Source organism: Canis lupus, chromosome 11 (assembly GCF_003254725.2).
Source record: "Canis lupus dingo isolate Sandy chromosome 11, ASM325472v2, whole genome shotgun sequence".
Taxonomy (NCBI): Eukaryota; Metazoa; Chordata; class Mammalia; order Carnivora; family Canidae; genus Canis; species Canis lupus.
In genome coordinates, this window is record NC_064253.1 from 39,313,875 (window position 1) to 39,332,186 (window position 18,312).

The 18,312-nt window shown below is 49.3% G+C and overlaps 1 long non-coding RNA gene across 1 annotated transcript; it reads right to left on the reverse strand.

Moving 5' to 3' along the window:
• Positions 1–5,626: 5,626 nt before the first annotated feature.
• Positions 5,627–12,773, reverse strand: LOC125756055 (uncharacterized). Its single transcript, XR_007414019.1, has 2 exons — positions 12,558–12,773; positions 5,627–8,034 (listed from the first exon to the last, which is right to left on the reverse strand). It is a non-coding gene; the product is annotated as an uncharacterized LOC125756055 (long non-coding RNA).
• Between the last annotated feature and the right edge of the window lie 5,539 nt (positions 12,774–18,312).

An 18,312-nucleotide genomic window follows, 5' to 3' on the forward strand; every position in this document is an offset into this window, starting at 1 on the left:
AGGGCATGTGACCACGGAGTACGGAGTTTGGGGTATACATATATTAGGCCCATAATGTGGCTCCCTAAGGAGAGTAGAACAAGAAAATGCTGGGGCAGGGGGCTCTTGAATTAGAGGTGGGAGTGGGTGCATAGGAAAGCTTGGAAGCTTCTGAGGTCCCATAGGAGAGTGTGCAGAAGCGGGCAGGGCAGGCCCATCAAAGGGACGATAAAATGAGCCCTTCCATGTGAGTACCCCTTGGTCCTAGATCACAAAGGACCTTCGGAGACATGAACACACATTTTATTTGGAGAAAACTCAAAGCTTTCACACATAAGGCAACATAACATCTGAGAAAGTAGCAGGGAGCGGGGAAGGGTAGGGTCCTGGAGCAGGTGGTACGCACTGGGGGTGCTCCCGCGACGGGGCCAGCAGAGTCAGGCTGATGGGCCTGGAATGAATCCAGTGAACAGCCACGGCGGCAGCAGCCATGTGCAGCTTCACTCCTCGCACTCCATGGAACAGGATGACCCCCCGAGGGGTGTCCAATGAACATGGCTTCACTTCAGCTTGTCAATTTGGCTATGACCGGCCAGGATGGGGAAACTCCTTACAAACTCACTGGACTCATGATCCCCGACCGCCCAAAGTGGTCCACAGGGGAATGAAAACCATTCCCTCCAGACTTCTTGCCCCACTCCTAGGCCCGAATTCAGTTTTAACTCCCCATTCACCAAGCACCTTGATGCTGCTAAATACAATCTCAATTTTGAAGACCAGAAACTTGCTCAGGGCAGGAGCTGCTCCGTGTCACAAGCTGCGGAGCCGGCCTCCAGACCTGGACCTCTTGCTCCAAGCGCATTTCTCTTTTCACCATCCTGTACCACCTTCCAGAAAAATCCGCTAATTCTGTGCCTCTCCAGTAAACCTTGTGTGCAGTAACTCTGATTACTTTGAATTTAGGGAAAAGCCTGTCATTTGGACTAGGATCTGCTCTACAAATTCATCTTTTGTTCCTTCTACTTTCTGAGAAAAGAATACAGTATTCTGAACTGTAGATAGGTGACAGACTTTTTAAATTTTATTTTATTTATTTGACACAGTGTGCACAAGCAAGGGGAGCAGTAGGCAGAGGCAGAGGGAGAAGCAGACCCCCCACTGAACAGGGAGCCTGATGCAGGACTCGATCCCAGGACCCTGGGATCATGACCTGAGCCAAGTGAGCCAAGGGCAGACACTCAACTGACTAAGCCACCCGGGCCCCCCCCCCCAGACTGGCTGACTTGAAATGGAGCTTGGCAGCTTAGCTCCTCCACCACACTTTGTGACCTTGGAAAGCAGCCACTTAATTAGTTTTTCCGTAAACCGGCCTCGTCCACACCTCTCTCACAGGACCATTGTGAGAAACCCATCTCCGAGAGCGCCTGGTATACTCACAGACCCTCCCTGTTGTCCTCTGTGTTAAAACCATCCTAGAATTGTTTGAAACCTTCAGAACGTCTGTTTTTGACATCAGACTGGCCCAGAGATTCGACAGCCTGGTACCCGTAGGGTCCCACCCAAGAACATTTCCTTCAAAAGAGGTTCCTGTTACAGAAACAGCCCTGGTTTTAAATACACCCGCTCCCCTCATAAAAATGCCTCAGCCAGCTAAAGCCATTCTGCTTCAAATATTTAATTAATACCTTCACAGGGGTCTGGTCCTTATTAAAGACTCTCGGGGACCATGTCTTAGGGGCAACGCTTTGTTCTAAGCAGCTCTATGTCTTACAGATAAAATAAAGTGCTGGAATGTGCTTTCCATTAAGAGCAGGGAAGCTTGCCTGCCCGCTGCTGCAGACCCCTTTGTCATCGTTGTGACACATTAAGGCATAATCCAAGTACAACATACAAACACAAACAGTGTAAATCCTCCCACTTAGTAAAAAGAGCCCCAGTAAAACCACAAGAAAGGTCTGGTAATTAGCTGAGGGGATTAAAAACTGGATGAGCACTTCCTTTACCTCCTTTCTCTCCTGAAGAGGCCAGAAAGGCACATTGCTCCCCCAGCCAGCAAGAGCCAGAACACAAAGCGCTAGCTCTGCTCTGGCTTCCTCCAGTACCTTCTGGGCTTCTCAGCCTTGGGCAGGTCAGCTTGCCTTGGTTAACAGTCCTGCCTTCCCAGCAGACGGACACACACGGAGCCCACCTTTGTTTCCTGTGCTAAAGACTGGCAACTGCTGGCTTGCATCTTATTGTTAGGGGAGTAACTTCTTTTTGTTTTTTCTGGTTACAAAAACTGAGTAGCCCAATTTTGAGATCTTGGGAACATCAAGGAAAAAATGAAAAAGCACATGAAGATTCAATCACAGCCAAAGCTCCTAGAGATGACTCTGGTACATCTTGCTCCTTCTGTGTGTGTGTTTATGAAACTATTACTTACACATTTACACTTTATTTCCTACCTCTTTCATCTTCCTACTACACCCTGAACCTTTCCCTCTGCCATTTTATGTCTGATCACCGCAGAGCATGCCAACAAGGGCCAGACCAACATACGTATAACCAATGATTTCCTATATGGCAAATGCTGAGGTCCTCCGAGTTTTTCCACTGTTGTGAACAATGCAATGATAGCATCTTGTCCATCGGTCTTTGGGCTAGCTCTTTCAGATGGACTCCTGAAAAGCGAATGACTTCTCTCCCAAAAGACTATACTGCTCTGCTCCCTTATCTATGTGTGAAAAGATCTACCTCAACCATCCTTCTTCTTGTCCTTCCATTTACATGATAGAAGAGTCCTGGGGGGAGATGGGCCCACTACAGAAAGGTGTACCCCTCCTCCCGACTGAGTGAATTGGGAGGGAACTCAGGGTCTTTTACAAAAATCTAACATGGTTGAGAGCAGGGATTTCAACTTTGGCCTTTGTGCTGTAGCCAAGATCTCATAAGAGTTTGTTTATTTTTCTCTCCTTCTCCCTTTTGATAATCAACAAACTTAATGGATTCATTGAAAGTCCCACAAGTCTTCCCCTTCCCAGGAGCAGAATGAAGTAATCTAGTTCCCATGTTCTGACAGCATGGTTTGGAGGCCACTAAAGACGATAGCCTGCAGCCCATAGAGCCAGGGTGAGTTCAAATAACTGGAGGTTTGCTAAAACAATCAAGCAAAGGGACGTTTGCACCAGAGCCTTGGAGATCTTCCAACACTTAGCTGTCCAATTAATCCTTCCTACAAGAGTCGAAGCCTTTCCTCTACCTGAATGTTGCTCTATCTTGACATTGAATTGAGCTTTGCTGTCAGAAGAATCCATTTTCTCATGGTTAGAGACACAGCCAATGCTTTTCTCAAGTAGGGGGAGCCTCAGGGTGTGATCCTTGAATCCTGCCTGAAGCTAATACAAAAAAGGGCAGGTAAGCTCTCAGCTCAGTGTGTGCTGAGCACCTTCTGCTTTGGGGGTTTCGATAGGGCAAGACTTAGGATGACCCTCCGCCTCAACATCCCTAACTGATGGGGGCCACACAAGACATCTGTCCCAAGGTCCCCTGAGTATCTCAGATGCATTTCATGACCTGGCTGTAAAAACAGTTCCAGGTATGAATTTGCTGGTCTCAGGTTTTATGCTGAATGACTCTGAAATACCCTACCGAAGAGGCTAGCGGAAGTTTCCACTCTGAAGGTTTGGCTTGGATTTCTTGCTGCCTCCTAAGGCAAGGCCTCAAGCTGGGTCTCTGGGCTTAACTAACAGGCAGGTTAACTATTTCACTGCTGGACGTCCGCTCCCTCCCCAGCCCTCCGAGCCCCACCCCACAGTCTGGAAGTACATTCTGCAAAGGCTTATAAAGCACACAGGAAAACTGCCCATCCCAAGGGCTATTTTTTTGAAGAGAAAAGAAGATATTTAGAAAGAGTCCATTGTACTAAAAACATATAAAACTTGTTTAAAATTTTTTTTAAATTTAGGGGTCCAGAGAACTTTTTTACGAAGACTCTCACCAGCCAAATAACCCTCACTGATATTTTACGTAAAATACATGTGTAAGTTTAGGAGGTTGAGATCATTCAGAAAGGTAGAAAGTTAAAAGTGGGGAAATAATGCAAAGCCTGCTTTACTCATCAGGATAAACGTAAAGCTTACTATACATTCTTATAGATCAATTATTCTAATCACGTACACTTTGAATTGTACTAGGTTTTTGGCAACACAATCCTTACATAAAATGAGAGCACCCCACTCTGTTTGCATCCTTCTATTTTAGGGAGAAGGAAAGACTTCCCCCTTTAGAGGGAAGAAAAGACTTCTTAAAGTCTCAGAGATGCAGCAGCAGGGCATGCATGCAGGCCCCGGTGTGATCCTAGGGTCACTGCACCACTCGTGCCAGCTGCTTCCAGCTCCCCGGGGCATTGTGGTAAGTGGCCAGCATCCCTGCCGCCGATCCAGCACCCACCGTGCCACGGTGAGCCTGACGGGCACGCTGTGCCCCTACTCACATCCTGTAAATGACTCCGCTTCACATACTCTCCTGGGGCTGCCGATTAGCTATGGAAAACATTGTTCAGAGATCTGTTTTTTAAAGAATGTGGGTTCTAACAAGCAGAGTGGTATCATGTTAATAGTTACAAGTGTCGCTGTAGGTGACCACCCAGCTCTCTTAAGGGCTATAGGATAATAACAACAAGCATCTTAGCAAGATTGAGGCCAAGAGATGGCAACCACAGCTATCACTTTGTGCCTTAAAGCCTCTGGAAATGGGAGAGGAAGAGAGTCACCTGAATAAGTAAATCAAAATAAAACTGTTGTTGGTTATTTCAGTATCTATGGTGTAGCAGGCATGGGCTGTGTGTGTCGCGTCAGCATGTAACAACTCTGGGACGTAGACCCTATGATCCCACTATCCAGATGAGGACACCGAGATTCGGGGCTGTTGAAAAACAAAGGTCACCCAATGGTAAATGCCAGCCAGGGCTGGTTTGCTGGGGCAGCTCCAACAGGACACGGCCTGACTGGGGGCCTTCAACAACATGCATTTATTCTCTCCTGGCCCTGGAGGCTGGAAATCTGAGATCAAGGTGAGGGCAGGGCTCCTTTCTTCTGAGGCCTCCTTCTGTGGCCTGTAGACACATGGTCATTGTGTGTCTTCATGTGGTCACCCCTCTGTGTCCTCCTCTCCTCACCTCAGAAACTCACCAGTCGCATTTGACTTGGGCCCACCTGAATGACCCCATTACTTCTTCAAAGACCCTGTCTCCAAATACAGTCATGTGCTGACATCCTGGGGGTTCCAACCTCAGCCTGTGAAGGAGGGGGCACGATTCGGTCCAGAACGAGTGGCTGAGCCTGGATTCTGCTTCAAGTCTGGGATGCCAGAAGCTCGTATTGTTTCTGCTGCCTTATGTTGCCTTGGAATTCAAAAAGATTCCTTAACTTCTCTGGCCCACTTCAACGTGACTTAAGGAACCACAAAATAGATAATACCAAGGCACCTGGATGGCTCAGTGGTTGAGCGTCTGCCTTTGTCTCAGTTCGTGATCCCAGATCCCAGGATCGAGTTCCATGTCGGGCTCCCTGCAGGGAGCCTGCTTCTCCCTCTGCCTGTGTCTCTGCCTCTCTCTGTGTCTCTCACGAATAAATAAATAAAACCTTTAAAAAAAAATAGACAATACCTATTTATAAGCAGTGAGCTCTTTGGGCCTTGAATTGTTTTATTCATTATTGTTCAAAGTACAACTGATTTGTCTCTATGCCTGCTAATGCAGGATGATGGAGGCTTTTTGTCGTTTTGTTGTTTATTTCTCCCCCAAATGTCCCACAGATAAAGGCCTAAAGACCTCTGCTAACCTGTGGCTGGGACTTCTCTGCACATTCTTGGCCGGGATCAAGACTCCTCTCCATGTCCTGCCTGAGGACCCTCTGGAGGGGTTACCAGGCCACAGCCAGCCCCTGGAATGTCCACAGAGCAGGCAGGACGTGGATGGCTTTGTCACCTCCGGCGAATAATCTAGCTGTGCCCCTTTCCAGTCCCTTCGGCTACTTCCCAAGATGAACTCCTTCCACAATTTCTACTGTCTCTGCAGTCAACCTATGATATTAGTTACTATTTTTCTAAGACCATTATACATGTTTTATTTAAGTGTATCTTTTTAAGGGAAGGCTTCTATCACTTTCTTAACTGGAAAGCCTGGAAGTTCGGCCACAGATAGAAGGTAAGTACAAGAAAACAAAATATTACTAAAGTCTAGATCGACACAGCTGCTTACCACCTCTCTCTGTTGGAAAAATAAATACTAGGAAGTGTCAAAGAAGCGATGGAGAAATGCTGCCACAGACATGAGATTTTTCTTCTAAGTTAATTGGGAGGTGGAAACAAACTAGAAGGTGGGAGTAACCTTCTTGCCCTGTGATCAGTGCTCTCTGGGTCTTTGTCATATCCCAAACCCATTCCACCCACATTCAGGAAATGCTGCTTTCTACCTTTCAAAGTGCTCTTAAGAGCACAGCCACCCGCACAAGCAGAGCAGACATTTTACACTGGTTTTCAATGGAGAAAGTGGATAAAACTCCAGCAAATGATAGGTACTCTTAGAAACTCCTGAACCCCAGGGAAGCTGCCTCTTTGGAGTTCAGAGTTGGATGACTGTGCTTGGGCTCTGGGAATGCAGTCCAGGGAGGGGAGGAGGGAGGGGAGGAGGGAAGGGAGGAACACTTTCGGCCAGGTGGTCCTGAGCCAACTACTACACAGCGGGAAACCAAACGTAGGTTCAGACACACATGCTAGACCCAGGTTTCCAGGACTCCTGGTCTCTTGACAGGGCTGCGGAAGGTGCTAGGATAACATCCGCTTCTTCTAGGGAAGGGGGGACCACTTGCTGCTCTCTTTGCTCAGCTGCGGAGATTGATTTGACTGCAGGATTTCCCAGGTCCTTCCTTTCCTGTCTTTGTTTTACAAACAGCTGACCTAATTCTCAAATCAGAGGACTCTTTAAACCCTGGCTCGTACAGGGTGGTCAGGGACCCCACCCAGGAGCTTGTGAGAAGTGCAGGGGGTCCCCGTGCTCCACTCTCTACACCCGCTCCCCACGTCACAGATCAATAGGAATCAGAAGCTCCAGGTGAACAAAGTCTCAAATTCGAATGCACATTAAATTTTGAGAAGCATTACTTTAAAAGACTGCAGTCAGGAGGTCATGCTGGACATGGGGCCATGGATCCTACAGGGGCATGGTCCTCCTGCTCGGAGCCAGGAGCCACCACTCTGCACGTTGCTACTGTGACGAGCACAGGTTCTAATCCAGGATCCCCTACTTACCAGCGGGAGGATCTTAAACAAGTCACCTAGCCTCTCGGGGCCTCTGCTGGCTCACTTGTAGAACAAAGAGAACAAAATCTACCCCTCGGGGTTGTCGGAAGTAGTCCAGGAGAATGCCCGCGGAGCACTTCACCAGGTGCCTGGCGCATGGGGAGTCCTGAGTCAAGGTGTGTTTTCAGTAAATAGGTATCGAGTACCTACAGTGTCCAGGCTGTGCTCCAGGCCCTAGGGATGTGGCACTGAACGGGACAGGTGGCAGGGTCCTGCTTTCGTGGGGTTTACATTCAAGGGGTGAGACAGGGGGAAAAAATCAGAACTTTCAGGAGCATTAAGAACCCTGAAGAAAATGAATCCCATGAGAGTGTAGTAGGTGTGGAAGTATGACAGGTGGTCAGGCGTGGTGTCTCTGAGGAAATGACACTGGAGCCAAGACCCCAGACTGATGAGGGAGGCAGTCATATGTACGTCTTGAGGCAGAGCATTCTAGATAGAGGTTCATCGGGCAGAGGGGCAAAAGCCCTGACTTGTGACAAGCCCACTTCAGGAAAGGAAGGTCACGTTGGCTGGAGCGGAGGTGTCAGGAGATTTCTTGATAGAAATCCCTCTCTGTCGGGGATGTTGTCCTTCAGCTCTCTAACCATCCTCCGGCTCTCTTCAGAAGGCCGTTCATGTTCGCCCACAGGACACGTGGCAGATGGGCCGACTTGGGGTCCACGAGTGTTCCTTGTCCCAGGCTCCAGCTCAGCAGGGATTTACTGGTCTGAATTCCTACGGGAGAAAGAGGTACTTCAGGCCCAACACCAAGTGCTTGGGAGAGGGAAGCAAGACTCTTCTAGGCTAGAGAGCCCCTGACTGGAGAAAGTTGAGGTCTCCACGGTGGGGTTTGTTTCCTCCTGATTTCACAGAGAAGCCAGTGGTGCCAAATGCTGTGGAAAGCATGCCCAGAGCAGCTGGCAAGATCTGACTCAGAGTTTGGACCAAATTTGGACTGTTAGATGGTAGTTCCAAGTCTGCCTCAACTGTTCAGCCTGAATTCACGAAGTGTTAGGCAAAGGGGGAAACAAGTAGCTTGCTTCAGAGGCTTAACTCCCCCTGTGAATCATGCCATGTTCTGTATAAGATCACCCTTTACAAAGAACTGGTGCCCGCTCCTCACTGGATCCTAACAACCCCGGGAGGCAGGGTAAGTCTCACCATCCCTATTTTGCAAATGCTTAGAAAGATTACAGCCTGGAGTGATAGAACCAGGACCAGAAAGCAGATCTTCTGGCCCCTGGCCAGTGGCCTTTTCAGTGGGCCAGCCATTGCCAGCAGCGCGTGACCGTTGCTCCCCGAAGATTCTCTTCAGGCACATCTTTCTTTCCACCATCCTGGCCTCCTGTGTGCTGCCCCCACCCCCGACTCTTGCCATTGCTAACTTTGGCTTACCCTCTCCTTGCTATCTTCATTTTATCCAAAGCATAATCCAGAATAATCTCCCCCATATAAGAGCAGCTACTTAGCACCTTCATTCCCCTTTGCCATGTAACCTAACAGCTACTCAGCTTCTGGGAATTAGGAAGTGGACATCTCTTTCTGGATTATTCAGCCTACCACATGCAGTCTTTCCCTGAGCAGCCATTTCTTGGCAGGAACGTCATCCTATGGGAGATTTACCACCACACCACACTTGGTAAGTCACCACTATCCTCCTACCTGTGTGCCTCCACTCAGCCAGGTGTTTGTAGTTTAGGGTGATTTAATCTCTAATCGTCTTTATTTTTAGTGTCCCTGGTGGGCATGAATCCTTAATGATCTTTGATTTTGGAAACTCTATTTGCTCGATTTAAAAAAAAAAAAAAAGTTGTGCTTGGGTGACTCAGTTGGCTAAGCGTCCAACTCTTGGTTTCAACTCAGGTTATGATCTCAGGGTCATGAGATCGAGCCCTGTATCAGGCTCTGCACTGAGCATGGAGCCTGCTTGAGATTCTCTCTCTCCCTCTGCCCCTCCTGCTCTCACGCTCTCTCTAAAAAAACAAAACACAAAAACCTCCTCCATTAAAAGGAAGAACTCCACATACCATCCTCCTGAAATGTTAAGATTTGGAGAAAGTTAAGTCCCACTTTGGGTGGAGCCCAACCCTGAAAGGTTCCCTTCCAGAGGCGAAGGGCACTGCCACCACCTGTGCTAGAGAAGGGGGAGCCGTTTCCCAGTCTTAATCAGAACGTGTCTTCCTTTAACAATCCACCTAGATGGGCAGCCTGGGTGGCTCAGAGGTTTAGGGCCGCCTTTGGCCCAGGGCCTGATCCTAGAGACCCAGGATCGAGTCCCACGTCGGGCTCCCTGCATGGAGCCTGCTTCTCACTGTGTCTCTACCTCTCTATGTTGCTCATGAATAAATAAATAAAATATTTTAAACACACACACACACACACACACACACACACACACAATCCCCCTAGACGCTGTTTATAGCTATGCAGTCTCCGAAAGGCAGGTCAGCAGCTCCCCTCCTCCCGGGTGGGCCGTCTGTTGGAAGAAGGCCTTAGAAGCCGCACTAATGCATTCAACTGGTTGCTTTGCTGATGACATCACACATACCAGAGTCACCGCGGCTGGCTGAGTCCAATTACGGTAAATGTGACACTGAGATTTCCAGTACAGCCCGAGAAAGGTCTTGAAGATTTCAGACTTTGGGGGGAAAAAACCGGCTGGAATAGAGTCTGGCCACACTGTTTCGTTGGTCTGGGGTAATATAAACACAAGGCAGGGCTCTGTGTACGGTTCTTCCTGTAAAAACCCTTGAAGGAGCCTAAGGAACAGAGTGCCCTTCCACAGTGGATGGCTCCCTTTAGAGAATTCCGTGCTGAGAACGCAAAAATCCCAGCTCTTGGATGCCAAGGAAAAATCCAAGGCTCTCACCTGCCTCTTTCATTTCACAAGCTTTTACTGACCATCAGCTTTTATCAAGAGCTCTAGGGGATCCCTGGGTGGCTCAGTGGTTTGGTGCCTGCGTTCGGCCCAGGACGTGATCCTGGAGTTCCGGGATCAAGTCCCACGTCGGGCTCCCTGCATGGAGCCTGCTTCTTCCTCTGCCTGTGTCTCTGCCTCTCTCTCTCTCTCTCTCTCTCTCTCTCTCTCATAAACAAATGAATAAAATCTTAAAAGAGCTCTGGGTGATGATTTGGGGAAAACAAAGCAGATGAGGCCAGCTCAGGGCAGGCCAGTCTATGCAGGATCCCAAGCAGCCTAATTATTTGGTGCTACTCTAATTGAATATTCCTTATTTTCTATACTTATTTAGTGGGTATGGGGAGAAAAGGATTTACTACTCTTTCTATACAGAAGCAAATCCAGTTACCTCTAATTGGCGATAAGAAAATGTTCAAAACTTCTGGCATTCACTAGAATTTTTGTTTTCTTCCCAGTTTTAAATTGTCATTTGTTTTCAAATCAGACCACTTTTACGCAGAAGGACATATTGGAGAGTTTTGAATTCAGGAGATAATAATATAATTCACTCAATGCAATAAGTAGCAGTACCCTATCAACAGTATGTGGTATCAGAATGATGGTTGTCTACCACTTTCAGGCCACACTGTCCGCTGGGTGGTCTCAGAGTAGTGTGATATTCTTGTTGCTGTATGTTTTTCATATACAATTTATAATTTGAAAAATTCTGCCAGTATTTTCATTGAAATCCAATTTCTTGGGCTTATTTCTAGCTATATTATTCTCAAGTTGCCGAAAATAGGATCTTTTCTTCTACGTTTTACAATCAATCGCTGTTTCCATATTTCAGGCTCTTTTTTTTAGTACTGATTCATAGTAAATTTTTATAGCTGCCTTTGTGAACTTTCCTATTCATTTTCATATTTTTTCCTATTAGTTTTCTTATTTCTTTCCCTGAGGTATATGATCATACCATCCACAAATACTGCTAGGCTTCTGGCAAGTTTGGAACTAGTTAGCTCCTTGTCTTCTAGTTATGCTGGTCTGTGTCTCCAGACCAGTGTTAAGAGGTGGTAGTGAATTTGGAAGTCCCTGCCTCGTCACTGACCTTAATGGGAATGTTTTTCATGTCTTTCCATTAGCATGACTGCAGCTTTGGGAATAGGATCTATATTTTCTGTTTCATGGAACTTTCCTGATACAGCCTGCCTTCATGCCTTGGTACATGTCTCCCTCCTTTACTTGGGAAACCTCTACTTAACCTCCATGGTTTCTTTCAAACTCCATCTTCAGCATGAAGTCTTCCTTCTGACTCGGGCTATTAGTCTTCTCCTCTCCTGTTTTCCCATAATACCCAGCTCATCCTTTCATTAGGTATGACACCTAACACACTGCTTTGTAACCATCTGTGGCTTTCTTTAGGGCTCTGAGCCCCCTTAGATCAGGTGTCCTGTCCAGAGCTTGGTAAGGACTGGGCCAGCCACGCCACGTCTGGAAGCACTGATCTCATGAAGGACACATCTGTAGACTTAGTCTCAGTATATAACCCCTCTTGGCCTCATGACTTTAAATACTGTCTATAGGGAATTGATCTCAAATTGGTAGCTCTTGCCCTGACCTGTCCATTGAGCACATTCCTCCAACTGCCCACTTGATTTATACCAACTTGAGCCACACCGCCACACCTATCCTGTCTAAAACAGAACTGTCGAGTCCCGGTTCCTCCAAATCTGTTGCTGACCAGCCTCTCACACCAACTGTCCCCTGTCGGCCAGTGGCACCAGAGTCGCCCTGGACTCCTTTCTTCCTCGCACCTTGCACCCCCGTAGGAGCCGCTACAGAGACAGAGCGCGAACAAGTCTTAGAATAATGTGAAAAGGAAATTACCATTTCTCACAGATACACAAGCACAAACGCACTCCTTTGTATGTAAGAGGCCAGCAGTGGTCGCCTTTTGGGAGTGAAACAGGGTGGCTGGGATACAAGGACGGGAAGGAGACTACGGCTCCACCCTTCCTGCTCCGAGTTCTGACCCACGTGCCTGCCTTCCCTCTTCAAAACCAGTTAAGCAGCAGAACAGCGACGACAGGAGGCGTTTGACCTTGTGATTTGAGACCCGAGCGTGCATGGGGCGGGACACAGATGAAACTGGGTAACGAAACTGATCTCGCGGAATTATGACCATCAGAGAGCATGTTCTCAACACCTAGCCGAGGGCCTGGGCCGCTTTGGGTGTCCAATAAATGGGAGCTGCTATTACTCGCAGATTGCAGAACAGAATCACACATCATTTAGTGGGGTGGGAGGTTGGATTCTGCAGGTTTAACTAGGGTAGGCCGAATTCTCCAGTTACTCTTACGTGTTGCACGTCCAGATGGCGTCTGGCGAGGGCCAGCTGTGAGGCCCGAGCGCCCCACCCGGGAGGTGCGAGCAGCCGGGGCTTGGCCTGAAGCCCTAGGTCAGAGTCCGCCCGGCCCGGCCCGGCCCGGCCCAGAGGGCGTGGGCCCCAGAACACCCCTTTCCTCGGGGGCCCGGGCGCGCACGAGCCCCTCCCCGGCGGCTCTGCAGCACCTGCCCGGCCCTGACTCACGGAGCCCGTGCTCCCGCCCCCGGGCGCAGCCGATTGGATGACGCGTGCGACCTGACTCAGGCTGAGCCAATCAGACTCTCCTCCGCGTGACGCGCCGCTGGAACCGAAGGAGGCCCGGGTCAGCGTCTCTAGGAGGCCAGTGGTTGGCTGGGTCGGGGTGGAGCGGTGGGTAGAGCCGCAGGACAGTCCAGTGCCCCGACGCAGAGGGCTTCGGCCCGGCTCCACCCCGGCCAGAGGCGCGGCTCTGTCAGTGCCTTTGAGACTGACTGGTCGGGTGTCCCTGGGCGCTTCGGGTTCTTTTCCACCTGGCCCGCTTTTCTCTTTAGGCCAAGTCAACTTGGTGTCTGGGTTTTCTTCTCTTTCTTTTTCTCTTATTTTTGGTTTGTTTTTTTAGGTTTTTTTTTTTTTTTTTTTATAACTAAAACATGCAAACCAATACAGACATTGACAGCGATAAATCCCCACCTCCCTGTGACGGTAACAGAGTTCCATGGGCCAAGCCCCAACAGCGGCTGAGCCTTTGGAGAGCAGCCCTGACACCTGTCCCAGGAGACAAGTCCTGTGCAGGGAAAGGAATTCCATCTGGGCTGGTTTGGGCTGCGAAAGGTGGGTGTGGAGAGCAGGGGAAGGAGAGCTAGGTCTAAGGGGCTTCCCCAGAGAATGGGCCCTGGCTACGGTGTCCCTTTCCTAGAGCTGCCATAACAAAGTACCAAGGAGTGGGGGTCTGGGGGCGGGCGGATTAAAGCAACAGAAGTTGAGGGTCTCACAATTCTGGAGGCTGGAAGGCTGAGATCAGTGTCAGCAGACCCGTGCTTAATCTGAGACCTGTAAGCTTCTGGCGGTGGCTGTCCATCCTTGGCATTCTGTGACTTCAAGCTTCTCTACTCACCTCTCCCACCACACGGCAAGCTCCCTGTGTGTCTGTCTGTCTTCACCTGGCATTCTCCTATGCGTGTCTGTGACCAAATATTCTTTTTATAAGAACACCAGTCGCTGGTTTAGGGCCCACCTTAATGACCCTGATTCTACCTCTAAAGATCCTATTTCCAAATAAGATCCCATTCACTGGGGGGCGGGGGGTTAGAATTTCAACATATCTTTTGGGGAGCACAACTGAACCCGTAGCAGCTGCCGATGGAAGAGAAGCACTGCCACTCACTGTATGGGATGCTGTCTATCCAGGAAAACAGAAGCCACTTGGTGTTTGAAATAGGGGGGAGAGCAGAGGCTGAGAAGACAAACAGGAGTCTGAGATCAACCTGGAGATTGGCAAAAGCAGGGAGCTCCTACCACCTCTAAGATGGAGAGATGCAGTGAAGGCCTATGTTAAGGGACATTGGGGTCTGGATCCCCCACTGACTGGAAGCTAGAGCATGGAGGAAGAGCAGAGGAGCTGAGGGCGAGCAGGCCTTGTACTGCTAACTTGAATCTCATGACAGCCTGGGAGACTCGGGGAGCCTAAGCAGCTAGCTCCAGAGCACCAGCCCCAGGCCCCATCATCTCTCGGGTTTGCACGTGAATGTGTGGTAACAGGAGCTCCGGTTACTTCTCTTCAACTGTTCAGGTTCCACAGTGATTCCTTCTCTGTCCTGCCCCCCACCTAGACAACCCTCTTTAGAAAGCAACCACATAAGGGAAGCCCTTCAGTGAGGAAAGGGCACACTCATCAGCCATTGGGTCACCATTACCATCTCCATTCTGTCCTCCTGCCCTTTGGACTTTTGCTCCAGTCTCAGACGAGGCCTGCTCACTCGTGCTCATTCTGTACCAGACCTTAAAACATCTGAATCACTCTTCCCCGGGGCTAATTCCTTTTTTATCCTTGACATCTCAACCCTATCATGACTTCTCAAGGAGGCCCTCTCCTTCCCTCAGACTAGCCTGTTGTGTGTCCCCTTGGCCATAATAATTCCTCTCTCGTAATCTTGCATTTTCTAATCTGGGGCCTGGTGGTGTAGCCTCCTGAACTATTCACTTATGGGTGGTGGTCCTCTGCCTCTGTTTTTCCATGTCTTCATTTCTACAGGGTTCCAGGCTTATACTCCTTTGTTGGAGGGATTTTTCCAGAAGCTGAATGAAGGCACTGCTCTTCCTGTAAGACCCTAAACTCCATGCAGGAGAGGGAGAGAGCCATACCTCCCATGATGGGAAGAGTGAGACGAACAATTCTCTTTGAGAATGGCCGAATGGATGACTGTTGGCAGTTGCTGAGCCTAGCGAAACCAGACCTAAATGTACCCAAGTGTGGTAGGATGGTTCCCTCGAGCACATTTTCTAAAAATTTGGCCTTTTGAACCATTTTAAGCCATGTATTAGCATAGCTTCTGTGAAGAATAGGGCAAAAAGGGGAGAGTATGAGATACATCATGGAGTAGACAATGATGCCCACTCCCCCACCACCCAAGGGTGACATGGGCTCTATCCTTAGGCATTACCCCGCATGGGGAGGAGTGGTCTGTCTGCATCTAAGATTGGAGCCTGCAGTGTGGCTGTTCCCCGGGAGCTGTGAACAGACCTCAGAGTGATGGCTGAGTGGTGTACCTGGGAGCCAGCACCCAGCCACGACCATCCCTGCTCTGGCAAGGACTCCTGTGCCTACAGGTGGCAGGAAAACAGAGGAATACTTCTGAGCTGCCTGCCGTCCTGAGCCTCCTCATCTGTCTAAGGCCCGAGAGAATGTAGGGATGCTTGCAGCAGCTCCCGTGGACCTGGGACCAGAGGCCCTGTGTTCTCAGAATCCTCCTCAAACCCCTGGGCTTCCAGTGCAAACCTAGGAGCTGGAATTTCCTGCTCTTCTGGCAGGATGAGAGCTTAGCACCGAGTTCAAGAAAATAAAATAGAAAGGTGTATTTTTACACTCGAATCGTGGACTGAGGTTCACAGGCCACTTGGTTTCATGTCTGACTTGCCCAGGTCCCTGGCAGCCAAGACTGCCTCACTCACAGCCCAAAGCCTCAGAGGTGCCCCATCAATATTGCCTGAATCTAGGGACACCTGGGAGGCTCAGCAGTTGAGCGTCTGCCTTTGGCTCCGGTCATGATCCCCAGGGTCCTGGGATTGAGTCCCACATCCGGCTCCCGGCAGGAGCCTGCTTCTCCCTCTGCCTGTGTCTCTGCCTTCTTTCTGTGTTTCTTATGAATAAATAAATAAATAAAATCTTATATATATATATATATATATATATATATATATATATATATAGGCTGAATCTAATGAATGGGCAGCTCGAGCAGTCAAATCTCAGAGGAGCCTCTCTCTACTTCCTGCAGCCGTGGCCCGCGTCCATCAGCCCTGGGAAGCATCCGTGCCGACTGTCCTCTGAGCCCTGGTGACCCAGGAGCAGGTGCCCCGACGACGCGGGCAGTTTCCGTCCAGGCAGGCAACCCCTCCGTGGTGAGGGGCACCTCTGAAGTTGCCTAGCATCTCAGGGCTGCTGGCCCATCTTTTGAATTTTCAAGTGCCCGAGCTCTTGTGAGTGCCTTCTATGTTTATATTCCAGGAGGCTTGAATCTGTGCCTTGCAAAAATGCAAGTTGGAAAGTTAATTCATTCCTTTATGTCAAGGTAATTGCAATTTCACCCTAATCCTCTCTTGTCAAAGACATCGCTACAATGCAGGGAGTTATCTTTTACAAGAGACACTTCAAGGTGATTTAATAACAACACTTGCTATGAGTCACATTTTCCCTGTAGTCCTCCACTCTTCAGCTGGGGAGAATAGGGTTTCAAGTACAGAAGAGAAGGCATTTGGCCAGGCTCATAGCCCACTTACACGCTCTCAGCCAAAGGCTCACCTTCGAGAAAAGAGAAAACTCTAATGAGCACCTGGGGTGACTAAGGTGCTAAACGACTCTTGGGGAGCAAGGGCATTTTTGTTTGTTTTGCCTTACTTCTATTCATCCCGTGCCCCGAAGCTTCTTAGGACCCTTATGAACTGGACAACAGCGGATGAAAAGGGAATGTAATATTGAAATCAATGATTAATTCCACACATCTTTACTGACCCCCACTGCTGCGTGTGCACCAGGCACCGCACCAGGGGCCGGGCTACAACAGCCCAGCAGGCTTGCCCGCTGGTGGCCGTGGCCCAGCTGAGTGTGTCCTGGAGCAGCTCAAGCTCCCAGGCACGCTCCCTTTCTCTTTCCCTTTCTCCCCCCACTCCCCAGCCCCTGCACTCTCAGAGTTGGAAAACTAGAAATTTATGTCACAGATCCTCCTTTTATTCTTTTTTAATCCTATCTGCACAACAAAAGGAAGAAGAGTGGTTTCTTTTTTTTTCCTGATCTCCCCAAATCCCCATCACCCTGCACAGTGGGGAAAAAGCGCTTCGCACTTTCTCATTCTTGTCACAGGCTAGATCAGACCAAAAGGCAAAGAGCACTGGCTGGGCTGCGGCTAAGCTTCAGGAGATGGGGGGAGGCAAGGCCAGCAGGTGGCCCCATCCTGAAGCCCCCTCAGCTCCAGACGGGGGAAGTCTTCTCCCAGCAGCCACGCCTCTAGACGCCCCGTAAGTGTTGGCCTCAGCCCGGGAGGAAATCAGGCTGCAGGCAAGACGTCTCAGTGGGAACTGGCTTTGCAAGGCTCCCCCCGCAACGTCTCCCTGAAAAAATACACAAGCAAAATACAGTTTTAAATCAAGACAAGCCAGTTAAGACAAGAGGACAACTTTGCCAAGTGCCAGTTATTCCTTCTTCCAGGTGGAATTTTCTGGGCATGCCAGCACTGGTATTTCTTGCCGTAGGCAGATTCCCCACCCATGCTTCTAAAAACCCACACTGGCTACTCCTAATGGGGATCTTAGCCTGTTTCTTTCAACTGGATTTCTAAAACAAAGAACAATGTAATTGGCATGTCATGACAGGTTAACAGGGCCGCCTTCACAGATACTGTGTATTTTCAGCTCAGACTTTCACCAGCCAGGATGTTCTGTACAGAACAAAACCGACCGGCCAGAGCCAGGGGAAGAGGTGCCAACCCGTGGGGGAGCCGTGACCCGGGCTGACAGGGTCAACTTTGCATCTTGATTAGGAAAAGAAAAAGCCCCCCCAAAACCAAAAACCAAAATCCTGCTGTTTTTCCACATGTGTGATGTCACATCAGAATACGGTCATTTCAGGTATAAAATTACTTGGAGTTTGGCCACCTTGAACCCTCCGTGAAATGAAATGGGATGGAGGTGAATTTCAACCATCCAGGCTGGAGCTGTCTTTGAAAGTTAGAAAAACAAAAAGTAACAGCCGCTGCCTCCGTGTTGACAATCATTTCTTGCCCCAGCCATTGGCTTTCCTTGGTTGGATGGAATCCTTTGTCATAACAGAGACTCCAAACTACCAGCAAAGCACCCTTCTGCCCGGGATGGATTCCAGTGAAAACAGAGCAGAACATTTGAACCTGGGATCCTTACCAAGTCCCCCGCGGGTCTGAGTGTCTGAGGCTTTCTGCATGAGGTCCTTGCGATCACCAGCCACAGTCCTGGGCAGGGGAGCAGCTCTCCACTCTTGCCTTCCAGGAGTGGGGTCCCTCCC